General features: G+C 45.5%; 1 long non-coding RNA gene and 1 gene segment (V, D, J or C); both read right to left on the reverse strand.

Moving 5' to 3' along the window:
• Positions 1–12,306, reverse strand: part of LOC135766935 (Ig heavy chain C region-like) — a 76,437-nt gene that overhangs the window by 20,787 nt on the left and 43,344 nt on the right.
• On the reverse strand, positions 11,139–12,069 carry LOC141281932 (uncharacterized). The gene is made up of 2 exons (XR_012336364.1): positions 11,476–12,069; positions 11,139–11,271 (listed from the first exon to the last, which is right to left on the reverse strand). It is a non-coding gene; the product is annotated as an uncharacterized lncRNA (long non-coding RNA).

The raw sequence follows: 12,306 nt of genomic DNA on the forward strand, positions 1-12,306 counted from the left end.
GAAGCAGGGAATTAAATGATCAAAACAAAAGATTTATTGACTGCAATATTTCTACAGTTATGTGGAGGATGTGATCAGGCTTGTGTTTGATGAGGTATTTGAAGATAAGCTGAAGGAAGCCCTGATTCCAATGGACCTGGCATCACAGTTTGAGAGACCTTCAAAGGAGGACGTGATTGCATGCCATCTTCAGTGCAGGGGTCGTCGAAAGCCAAAATTGTGACCGATCTGATCAGGAAGCTCCAAGCATATCTGGAGAACAACACACGACAGGATGATAACCTTATAGTGTCGTTTTAAATAGCACCAGCTGACAAAGCTTTGATATGCCATTTATCTGAATAGATAGCTGTAAGAAATGAATTTAACAATTTTTGAAACAAGAGCACAATATGGTTACTAAAGTATGTTTATTTGTATATTGTTTAACATTTAAATATATATTTGTAATAAATAAAAAAAACTTTTGACAGACTATTACATTTTCTTTAAAGTTGCATCTTTTGTTCTTTTGGGTACTTTGTTACTATAATGATACTTTAGTGTTATTGGTTTAAAAATGTAATAAAACTTACTCTAGTCCTGCACCTCAAAGGCTTATAGTCGGTACAATAAATGTTCTGTGTGTAGGGATTTAGACAATTTGTGCAAAACCTGGATGATGAATCACGCAGGTAAGAGGCCCTGGAACATGTTGCATTCTCCTTAAAACCTAATAAGTAAATGTAACGACACAAATAAGTGGAGGAAGCAAGCGCAGGCGATCAACACAGTTTTAATGTAAATGATGGTGAGAACAGAGAAACAACAGAACATGTAACAGAGTCCAGGATGTTGGCGATGGTGATCGAAGGTCTACGGTGGTAGAAGAGTGATGAAACGTGAAGTCGGTGATGAGTGTGATAATGGCCAATGGACGAAACCAGGAACGGACCCAACACTCACACGGAGACGACAAACACGAACACTGATCCAATGCACACGAAGACGAGAGACGATAATCCAAGTGGTACTGCTGGAACATGAAATGAGGATCTGACAACAGGAAGAGAACAGAGTGAGTATATATAGCAGATGGGTAATGAGGACCAGCTGGAGCAAGGCAATCATACACAGGTGACAACACTTAATCAAACGAGCACATGGCAGAGGTGAGTGAACAAACAAACACACACACACACACACATGACACGGAGGAAACAGAGGATTTCCTACCGTGACAGTACCCCCTCCCCTAGGAACGCCCCTTGGCGTTCCCAGCCTGCTTTACCTGAAGATTGTAATCATCAATAAGGCGGTGATACAGTATGTCCCGAGCAGGAACCCACCTTCTCTCCTCCGGACCGTAACCTTCCCAATCCACCAAGTACTGAAAACCGCGTCCCCTCCGTCTAGAGTCCAGAATACGATTAACCAAATATGTGGTCTCCCCATTAACGATACGAGGCGGTGGGGGAACCGGGGCAGGCGGATTAAGACGGGAAAAAATCACCGGTTTAATTTTTGAAACATGAAAGACGGGATGAACCCTCCTGTACGCCGGTGGAAGGCTAAGACGCACTGTTACCGGATTAATGATTTTGGTAACAGAAAACGGGCCAATAAATTTGGGAGCAAGCTTATTCGAAACGGAACGCATCGGAATGTTCTGGGTTGAAAGCCACACTCTTTGACCGACGACGTATCGGGGAGGCTTCGACCGGTGGCGATCGGCCTTAGCCTTGGTGCGCGACCTTGCCTGGAGCAGAGCTCTGCGAGCTCTGGTCCAGGTGCGGTGACACCTCTGGACTAGTGCGTTTGCGGAGGGGACCGACACCTCGGATTCAGTACTGACAAAATTAGGTGGTTGGTACCCTAAACTACACTTAAATGGAGACATGCCCGTAGATGACACCGGCAGAGAATTGTGTGCGTACTCCACAATTGAGAGTTGTTGACACCAGGACGAAGGATTGTTGGAAACCAAACACCGCAATGCCCTTTCGACATCCTGATTGGCTCGCTCGGTTTGACCATTGCTCTGGGGATGGAACCCGGATGAAAGACTAACAGTCGCCCCTAACGATTTACAAAATTCTCGCCAAAATTTGGACACAAATTGGGTCCCCTGTCAGAAACCACGTCTGTCGGAAGGCCATGTATACGGAAGACGTGGTCAATGACAGTTACCGCTGTTTCCTTGGCTGATGGCAATTTGGGCAAGGGAATGAAATGAGCCGCCTTCGAGAACCGGTCCACTACGGTTAAAATCACCGTATTACCCTTAGAGGGTGGGAGGGCGGTAATGAAATCTAGCGAGATGTGGGACCAGGGTCTCGAAGGGACAGACAGCGGTAAGAGTAACCCATCTGGAGGTCGATTGGAAGTCTTACCAACAGCACAAACCGAGCAAGCCAAGACGAAATCGTGGACATCACGAGCCATACCAGGCCACCAAAATCGTTGCTTGACTAGAAATTTAGTTCTACTAACCCCTGGGTGACAAGCAACACTGGAACAATGACCCCACTGGAGAACGTCTGACCGTAACCCCTCCGGCACAAATAAACGGTTCGGTGGGCAACGAGCCGGGGGCGTTACCCCTTCTAAGGCAGTCAAAACCTTCGATTCGACCTCCCATCTGAGCGCGGAGATAATGATGGTCTCCGGTAAAATGGGCTCGGGAGTAGCAGTACGATCGGAACGCTCAAAAAGACGGGATAAAGCATCGGGTTTGATGTTTCTGGAACCCGGCCGGTAAGAAAGTGTAAAATCGAAACGACCGAAAAACAATGCCCACCGAGCCTGCCTGGAGTTAAGTCTTTTGGCAGTTCTAATGTATTCAAGATTCTTATGGTCCGTCCATACAATGAAAGGTACCCCCGACCCTTCAAGCCAGTGACGCCACTCTTCCAGTGCCAATTTGACGGCCAACAACTCCCGATTGCCAATGTCATAGTTAACTTCCGCAGGAGATAAACGATGAGAATAATACGCGCAAGGATGAACCTTTCCGTCTGAGGATGTGCGCTGGGATAACACTGCTCCTACCCCCACCTCTGACGCGTCGGCCTCCACTATGAATTGACGTGAGCGATCAGGGGTGACAAGAATAGGAGCTGAAACAAAGCAGCTTTTCAGTTTGGCAAACGCAGCCTCAGCTGCGTCTGACCACCTGAACGTCAAACTAGGGGAGGTCAAAGCGGTCAGAGGTGCGGCTAGTTGGCTGAAATTGCGAATGAAACGCCGATAAAAATTGGCGAACCCCAGAAATCTCTGCAGGGCCTTGCGAGACTCTGGAGATGGCCAATCTACCACAGCCTTAACCTTCTCAGGATCCATGCGAACACCCTCAGTCGAAATGATGTGTCCTAAAAAAGAAACAGACTGTGCATGAAAAACGCATTTCTCCGCCTTGACAAACAATCCATTCTCTAGCAACCGCAGAAGCACTCGTTGTACGTGTTGCACTTGTTCCTGGAGAGACGAAGAAAAAATCAATATGTCATCCAGGTAAACATATATGAACTGATCGACCATGTCTCGCAACACGTCATTAACGAGTGCTTGGAAGACTGCTGGCGAGTTAGATAACCCGAAAGGCATCACGCAGTACTCAAAATGGCCACGAGGGGTGTTAAAAGCAGTCTTCCATTCGTCCCCCTCCCTAATGCGGACCAAATGATAAGCGTTACGTAAGTCCAATTTAGTGAAGAGAGACGCTCCCTGCAACCTCTCAAAAGCTGAAGACATAAGCGGCAAAGGATAAGTATTCTTTACCGTTATGTTGTTCAACCCTCGGTAGTCAATACAAGGTCGCAAGGATCCGTCCTTCTTACCCACAAAAAAGAACCCCGCCCCCGCTGGAGAAGAGGAAGGGCGAATGAACCCCGTTGCTAGAGAACTGGATATATATTTCTCCATGGCCGCCGTCTCTGGAATAGACAAGGAATATAACTTGCCCTTAGGCGGAGAGGTACCTGGCAATAACTCTATCGCACAGTCATAGGGACGATGAGGAGGAAGAGAATCAGCCCGCGACTTACTGAACACCTCCTTCAGGTCGTGGTACTCCGCGGGCACGTTAGTCAAATCCACTGCTTCCCCCTGAAACACAGACTCAGAAACATTAACACCAGCAGACAAAAGACAAGACAAATGACACTCCTCGCTCCAGCTAACCACAGATCCGAGACGCCAATCAATCCTGGGGTTGTGTCTATGGAGCCAAGTGTGACCGAGAACAATGGGAGTCTGAGGTGAGTCTGTGATGAGGAATGAAATCTTCTCCGTGTGATTACCAGATGTGATGAGTGAAACAGGAATGGTGGTCTGAGTGATGACTGGAAGCTTGTGTCCATCAAGTGCAAACGGTGCAATGGGGTGTTTGAGGGAGGTGAGAGGAATCTTGATCTTATGTGCGAAGTTGACATCCATAAAACTACCCTCGGCCCCCGAATCCACCAAAGCGTGCTGATCCAGTGTGTGGGTGGACCACCGTAGTCTCACCGGAAGGAGTGTCGATGTAGATGAGGTCTTCCTGGCAGAGATCCCACCCGATAGTAGCCTCAGATTTACTATCGGGCTTGATCTTTTACTGGGCAGCGCTGGATGAGATGTTCTGGGCTGCCACAGTATAAGCACAGTTCAAGGGATCTCCGCCTGATCCTCTCCTCCCGGGAGAGCCGAGCTCGCCCCACCTGCATGGGTTCCAGATCTTCAGGTGGGCTGACCGCAACCTCTGGCCGCCGAAGCTGAACCTCTGGACTGGTTGTGCGAGTGTTCCTCCCCCTCCGTCTGGCTGCTTGGTCTAGCCGGTTGTCAATCCGGATAGTGAGGTCGATGAGACCATTGAGTGAAGGGGGAAGTTCCACGGCTCGAATCTCCTGTTGGATGCGGTCAGCCAACCCATGCAGGAAATGATCCCACTGCGCCTCTTCGTTCCACTTACACTCCGCCGCCAGGGTGCGGAACTCGATGGAATAATCAGATACGGACCTATCCTCCTGCCGTAGATCCGCTAGCAGCCGGGCCGCCTCCCTCCCGGCGACGGAGCGGTCGAAGACCCGTCTCATCTCCTCCGAAAGGGCGTAGAACGAAGCACAGCAGTGATCTTGATTCTCCCACACCGCCGTCCCCCAGAGGGCAGCCTTCCCCGTGAGTAGGGAGAGAACGAACGCCACCTTCATCTCCTCAGTGGTGAATGTACGGGGCTGCAAGGCGAAGTGCAGAGAACAATGAGAAAGAAAAGATCGACAAAATTTAGGCTCACCCGCATATTTCTCAGGAATGGGGAGGCGTGGCTCGGACTGGGGAGAACCCCCAGTGGCGATCGGCGGTGTGGGAGGCGTGGGGGGCGCAGTGGGCGGCGGTGGATGCTGTTGTTGAGCCTGGAGAGCGAGCTCGGAAACCTTCGTCACCATCGCTTGGAAAGCTCGACCCATCTCATCTATTGCTTTCTCTTGACGATCCATACGACCCACAGTGCGTTGTAAAAATTCCTCCAGATGAGATGGGGAGCGATCGCCTGCTGCTTCCATGATGGTCAGATCCTACTGTAACGACACAAATAAGTGGAGGAAGCAAGCACAGGCGATCAACACAGTTTTAATGTAAATGATGGTGAGAACAGAGAAACAACAGAACATGTAACAGAGTCCAGGATGTTGGCGATGGTGATCGAAGGTCTACGGTGGTAGAAGAGTGATGAAACGTGAAGTCGGTGATGAGTGTGATAATGGCCAATGGACGAAACCAGGAACGGACCCAACACTCACACGGAGACGACAAACACGAACACTGATCCAATGCACACGAAGACGAGAGACGATAATCCAAGTGGTACTGCTGGAACATGAAATGAGGATCTGACAACAGGAAGAGAACAGAGTGAGTATATATAGCAGATGGGTAATGAGGACCAGCTGGAGCGAGGCAATCATACACAGGTGACAACACTTAATCAAACGAGCACATGGCAGAGGTGAGTGAACAAACAAACACACACACACACGACACGGAGGAAACAGAGGATTTCCTACCGTGACAGTAAAAACATAGCACTTATAAGTAAGCTGTCTTTCATAAAAAAGTTTACCATAGTAAAATAATGTAGAACATTCATTTCAATTAATACTTTCTTTGTGCTACATTTGGTGTTTCCATATAGTTTGCACAGTGATATAGTATGTAACAGTCTTTTATAATAAAGTTTACTATAGTAAAATAATGTTAACAAATGAAATAGTTTTATAATCATTTCAACAAATACTTTCTATGTGCTACATTTGGTGTTTCCATATAGTTTGCACAGTAATATAGTATGTAAGCAGGCTTTTATAATAAAGTTTACTATAGTAAAATAATGTTAATAAGTGAAATAGTTTTATAATTTACATTTACATTTACATTTAGTCATTTAGCAGACGCTTTTGTCCAAAGCGACTTACAAGTGAGGTAAACAATAGAAGCAATTATGGCAACATAAGAACAGCAATACATAAGTGCACTGGAAATAGTCTCATCAAGTCCAACACAATATACATAGCCAAGGGTATGTTAGTAGTTTTTTTTTTTTTTTTTTTTTTTTTTTAGATAAAGAGGAAGGTAGATAGAGAAAGAGATAAAGAGAAGGGTAACTAAATAAAGATAGTAAATCTGTAATTAGGAAGTTAGGTAATGGTGGAAGAGATGGGTTTTTAGCCGAGTCTTAAAGACAGCTACAGTGTCAGCTGATCGTGTCACGACCGGCAGATCATTCCACAGTTGTGGGACAGTTCCTGAGAAGGTACGCGTTAGTGTTTTCTTCCCTTTTTGAGATGGTACCACAAGTCGTCGCTCGGTGGCAGAGCGCAGTGATCGAGAGGGTACATAAGGCTCTATAAGCAAGCGAAGGTAAGGGGGTGCTGACCCAGTGGTGGTTTTAAAGGCCAGGAGCAGAGCCTTAAATTTGATGCGGGCTGCTATAGGAAGCCAGTGTAACTTGACAAAGAGAGGAGTGACGTGCGCCCTCTTTGGCTCATTGAAGACCACTCTTGCCGCTGTGTTCTGAATCATCTGTAAGGGTTTGGTAGTGCAGGCTGGAAGTCCTGCCAGTAGCGCATTGCAGTAGTCCAGCCTGGACAGGACAAGAGCTTGGACCAGGACCTGCGTAGCATGCTCATCTAGGAAAGGTCTAATTTTCCTAATATTGTAGAGGATGAATCTACAAGAGCGAGCGGTGCTGGCAACATGCTCCGTGAAGCTAAGCCGATCATCAATGACCACTCCCAGGTTTTTGGCCGTCTTGGAAGGCGTGATGGTCGAGGAACCTAGCTGAATGGAAAAGTTGTGCTGAATCTTTGGTTCAGATGATATGACAAGCAGTTCTGTCTTCGCAAGGTTAAGCTGGAGATGGTGATCCTTCATCCAGAGTGAGATGTCCCTCAGGCATGCCGAGATGCGGGCAGAAACCGTAGGATCATCAGGGTGGAACGACAAGTGGAGTTGAGTGTCGTCTGCATAGCAGTGGTAGGAAAAGCCATGTTTCCGAATGACAGAGCCCAGGGATGTCATGTATATCGAAAAGAGCAGCGGTCCAAGCACAGAGCCTTGAGGGACCCCGGTATCTAGACGTTGGGGTTCGGAGACGTCACCTCTGCAGGATACCCGAAATGACCTATCTGAGAGGTACGACTTGAACCATAGAAGCGCTGTGTCAGTGACACCCATAGACATGAGAGTCGACAGGAGGATGCAGTGATTGACGGTGTCAAAAGCTGCAGATAGATCCAGTAAGATCAGCACAGATGATTTGTCTCAGTGGAGTGACCACTTTTGAATCCAGACTGATTGCTATCCAGGAGGTTATTTTGTGTGAAGAAAGTGGAGAGCTGGTTGAACACAATGCGTTCAAGAGTCTTGGAAATGAAGGGAAGAAGAGAAACGGGTCTGTAGTTCTCTAGCATAGCAGGATTGAGAGTGGGTTTCTTCAGCAACGGGGTTATCCGGGCCTCTTTAAATGCTACAGGGAAGGTGCCAGTGGAAAGGGATGAATTGATAATGTGAGTGAGAGCAGGGATAACAGACGGAGAGATGGCCTGGAGGAGATGGGTGGGTATGGGATCTAGCGGGCAGGTAGTCGGATGATTAGAAGCCAAGACCTTGGAAACATCTGCTTCGGATAGGAGAGAGAAGGAGGGAAGGGAGCATGTCTCAGGGATTTGAGAATGCGCAAGAAGCGGCGACTCGGAGAACTGACTGCTAATAGTTTTCGTTTTCTGTCTTTGCAGAGGAGACATCCTTGGAGAAGGAGGCAAGAAGAGACTGATAGAGGCAGAGATCAGAAGGATCATTCGATCTGCGCCACTTCCTCTCTGTAGCCCTGAGTGTGGAGCGATGCTCACGGAGAACCTCAGTTAGCCAAGGAGCAGAAGGTGTGACCCGGGCCGGTCCAGATGTCAGAGGGCATAATGTGTCTAAGCAGGATGTAAGAGTGGAACAAAGTGTGTCAGTGGCATTGTCAGTATCTAACAGAGAGAGTTGGCTGGGAGCGGGCAGCGTGGAAACAATCGCAGAGGATAAGCGGGAGGGAGAGAGCGTGCGCAGGTTGCGCCTGAACGTGACCAATGGGGGATCGTATGTAGCGACAGCGGGAGTCGGGTCGAGGTCGAGAGTAATTAGGAAGTGATCAGATGTGTGAAGTGGGGTGACCTGGGTGTGGTAGGTGGAACAACAGCGTGTGTAGATAAGATCTAAAAGATTACCAGACCTGTGTGTTGGTGAAGTAGGGACTCGCTTGAGGTCAAACGACGCAGTCAGGGTGTTGAAGTCAGCTGCCTGTGGTTTCTCCAGGTGGATATTGAAGTCACCAAGTACTACTAAAGGAGTACCATCCTCAGGGAATGAAGACAGAAGTACGTCTAACTCCTCCAAGAAGTGTCCAAGTTGACCTGGGGGGCGATAGATAACTAAAAAATGCATTTTAGTAGGGTGGATGATAGTAACAATATGCGATTCGAAAGAGTTGCTGTCACATGAGGGGGTATGCTGTTGGAATTTCCAGTCCTTTGGGATGAGCAGACCAGTTCCTCCACCCCTTCCTGTTGTGCGAGGACTGTGTGAGAAAGTGTAGTTGTTGGAGAGGGCAGCCGGAGTGGCCGTGTCCTCTGGTTTAATCCATGTCTCAGTAAGTGCTAAAACAGAAAGGCCAGAATGTGAGGCAATGGCAGTAATGAAATCTGCTTTGTTGACAGCAGATTGGCAGTTCCATAAGCCAATGGGAAGAGAGAGTGAGGCAATAGTGGAAGGTGGGAGAGTGCGGAGGTTATTAATATTTCTCCCACGGCGACGTGATACAACAGATTTACGAGTTGTAATGACAGTAGAGATTTGAAAGCACATAGTAAAATTATAAGAATAGGGAATGTACAAGAGAGGAAAAAGAGTGCTATATAGATAAATAGAAAAAGTTAGTACAAAAAGTGCAATACTTAAGTGCCCAGTCGGTGTCCCTGCTCGGTGGAGTCGCGCAGGTAGAGTCGATGGTCTTTACACTCTTCGGTCTTCACACGACGAGGGCTGCACGCGACCGCTGCCGCCGTGGACTGACTGTTTTTATAAGTGCTTCACCTGAAGACTGAACTGTTTACTGCTGTTTAAATACTCTCCTGGCGTTGGCCACGCCCGAAAACAATCAACAACACGTTAATGGCCGAAACTACTACTGTATATACTGTAATACACTAAAGCACGCGAGGACACGCGAGAACAAACGCGGATTGCAGCACGTGAGACAAAGGTAAACAAGAGAGCGTTTCTTAGCAACGACACTGCGCTAAAACTTCACAAGTCTAAAAACAAATGCACTTACACGTTTCTGTGGACTCCTGTTGATAACTGCTTCACCTGAAGACTGAACTGTTTACTGCTGTTTAAATACTCTCCTGGCGTTGGCCACGCCCGAAAACAATCAACAACACGTTAATGGCCGAAACTACTACTGTATTTACTGTAATACACTAAAGCACGCGAGAACAAACGCGGATTGCAGCACGTGAGACAAAGGTAAACAAGAGAGCGTTTCTTAGCAACGACACTGCGCTAAAACTTCACAAGTCTAAAATCAAATACACTTACACGTTTCTGTGGACTCCTGTTGATAACTGCTTCACCTGAAGACTGAACTGTTTACTGCTGTTTAAATACTCTCCTGGCGTTGGCCACGCCCGAAAACAATCAACAACACGTTAATGGCCGAAACTACTACTGTATATACTGTAATACACTAAAGCACGCGAGGACACGCGAGAACAAACGCGGATTGCAGCACGTGAGACAAAGGTAAACAAGAGAGCGTATCTTAGCAATAACACTGCGCTAAAACTTCACAAGTCTAAAAACAAATACACTTACACGTTTCTGTGGACTCCTGTTGATAACTGCTTCACCTAATCATTTCAAAAAATACTGGTAACACTTTATTTTACGACCCGCAAAGTACCGCGTAATTAAACCGAATTTACAGCGTACCTATTTGTAACAACAGAGTACCTCTACAGTACGTACTTGTAGTTATAAGGGAATAATATTTTAAGTTTGGGGTAATAAGGGGGTAAGAATATATGGAAAATTATTCTCTAAGTATTTCATAACTACAGGGTACATATTGTAATATTACGTGGTATGTATGACTTACGTCTATGGGTAATATGGTCTATGTGTAATATGTTTTTTTTTTTCATATTTGCTACTTACCTGATGAAGTGTTTTGTATAGCCTACAGTTGATGTCTACAAGCCACGTCGGCAAATAAAATATAACACACAATAAAAATAATAGCAACTTGTACCTCTTTGATCTGTATATGTGTACAGGAGTTACCAGGTAACTCTTATATTTGCGGGCTGTAAATTGAAGTGGGGCTTATTCCCCGATTGTTCGGTGTATGTACCAGGTAACTCACATATTTGCGGGCTGTAAACTAAAGTGGGGCTTATTCCCCGATTGTTCTGTGTATGTACCAGGTAACTCTCATATTTGCGGGCTGTAAAATAAAGTGGTGCTTTGTTCACCTCTTGTTATAGGGTAAATACCATAAACATACAGAATATTGTTATTTTTATTTTAAAACAACTTATTTCAAAACATCTTTAAAACACTATAATTAAGCCAACACGTAATGTTTATTATCACATAACTTTTATTTAAAATAAAAAGTCATGACAATTTTTCATTGTTTTTGCGGCTTGGCTTCCTCTGTTGGTGTTCTTGTCCACTCGGATGATGAGTTGATGTCGTCTCACAAATGCTGTTCTGCATTACATATAAAAAACATAAATGAAAGCCTTCAGTAAATGTTTCTTCACTGTGCCTTGACAGAAACAGAGTTTTCTGAGCCAGTTACGTTAATAACTTTAGGCTTACTTATGTGCTAGCTAACCGGCTACCGTTAGCTAGCAACTTTCTTGAAAAACATTGTTTGAAATGCGTGAGTCATGTATTAACAAAACCAGTCACCTTATCCAGCATGCGGAACCTGCTAACATTACTCGCAGCTGTACTCCACAGTGTAGAACGTTTTTAAAACCTCTTAAAGAAATTTCACCTCAGGATCGCGTTCCAGCAAACCTCCTGCAGACGGCCGCGCGCTCTACACCTGCGCACTAACCTACGCATGTAGTCGTCTTTTGCTTTAGCGGGAGCTGATATCTGCTGTTGTTTCATTCTGGTTTGCCATTTCATAAATTATATTTGGCTAAAATACTTGTGTTTACAGTAAATAAATTGCAAAGCACCACTTCAAATATGTCCGCAAATGTAGGAGTTTCCTGGTAAATAGGGAATAAGTTGCTATTTGTATTGTACTTACCTTAAAAAAAAGATAACCACATTAAATCAGCTGGACTTTTGTTATTAAAAGCAAGTAATATAGGCTACTAAAATAAAAGTGATATGCTGTTATATTTATTTGCCGATGTGGCTCGTAGACATTGACTGTATACAACATTCAGTAGTCAATATGAAAAATTCACAATAAAAAATAAATAAAACATAATTTCCCCATAGACTTGACTAAGTCATACATACCACGTAATATTACAATAGGTACCCTGTTGTTATAAAATACTTAGAGTATAAATAATTTATAATTCTTCATATTCTTACCCCCTTATTACCCCAAACTTAAAATAATATTCCCTTATACCTACAGGTTACCTACCCTGTTGTTACAAATAGGTACGCTGTAAATTCGGTTTAATTACGCGGTACTTTGCGGGTCGTAAAATAAAGTGTTACCAAAATACTTTCTATGTGCTACATTTGGTGTTTCCATATAGTTTGCAAAGT

This window comes from Paramisgurnus dabryanus, chromosome 3, assembly GCF_030506205.2.
Source record: "Paramisgurnus dabryanus chromosome 3, PD_genome_1.1, whole genome shotgun sequence".
Classification (NCBI taxonomy): domain Eukaryota; kingdom Metazoa; phylum Chordata; class Actinopteri; order Cypriniformes; family Cobitidae; genus Paramisgurnus; species Paramisgurnus dabryanus.